Genomic DNA, 551 nt, shown 5'->3' with positions numbered 1-551 from the left:
ATATGAAACAAGTGAAGTTAAGAGACAAGCAAGACAGCACATATTTCTTCAATCCTTAGGTCCCAGCATTTTTTCTCTGTATTCTTGCTACAGCTTTACAAGGTGTGCTTCCCTTTCTGCGAAAGAATTATCTCATCAAAGTTCGTCAAACGTTTTGCTACATGCAAAATCAAGATGTCGTTGTCTAAAACTAAAAAAGCTGCTAATACGAATAGTACCCAAGATTGGTGTTGTTTCTCGATTTGATTACGTCTATTTTGTCACTGCCTACTAGATAAGACGAAATAGGCCATTATAATATTGCAGCAGTTATAGCAAACTCCAAATAAGCGAGACTATTGCGGCACAAATGGTTATATTTATGTACCGCATTTACTTAAATAGCACAACATAATATAATTCAAGAAGTACCAATATCAAAAGCCTATTACGCATTCTACAAGCAAAAAGTTTTACGTTAGGAAATAGTTTCACAATTTATTCACACACCCGAGTTTCTCAAGCATGAGGTCGAAAAGTAGTCTTAAGACATTTTAAATAAATTTGGAATC

This window comes from Schistocerca serialis, chromosome 2, assembly GCF_023864345.2.
Source record: "Schistocerca serialis cubense isolate TAMUIC-IGC-003099 chromosome 2, iqSchSeri2.2, whole genome shotgun sequence".
Lineage (NCBI taxonomy): Eukaryota > Metazoa > Arthropoda > Insecta > Orthoptera > Acrididae > Schistocerca > Schistocerca serialis.
The sequence above is the reverse complement of the archived record's forward strand: the minus strand, read 5'-3'. Positions refer to the sequence as shown.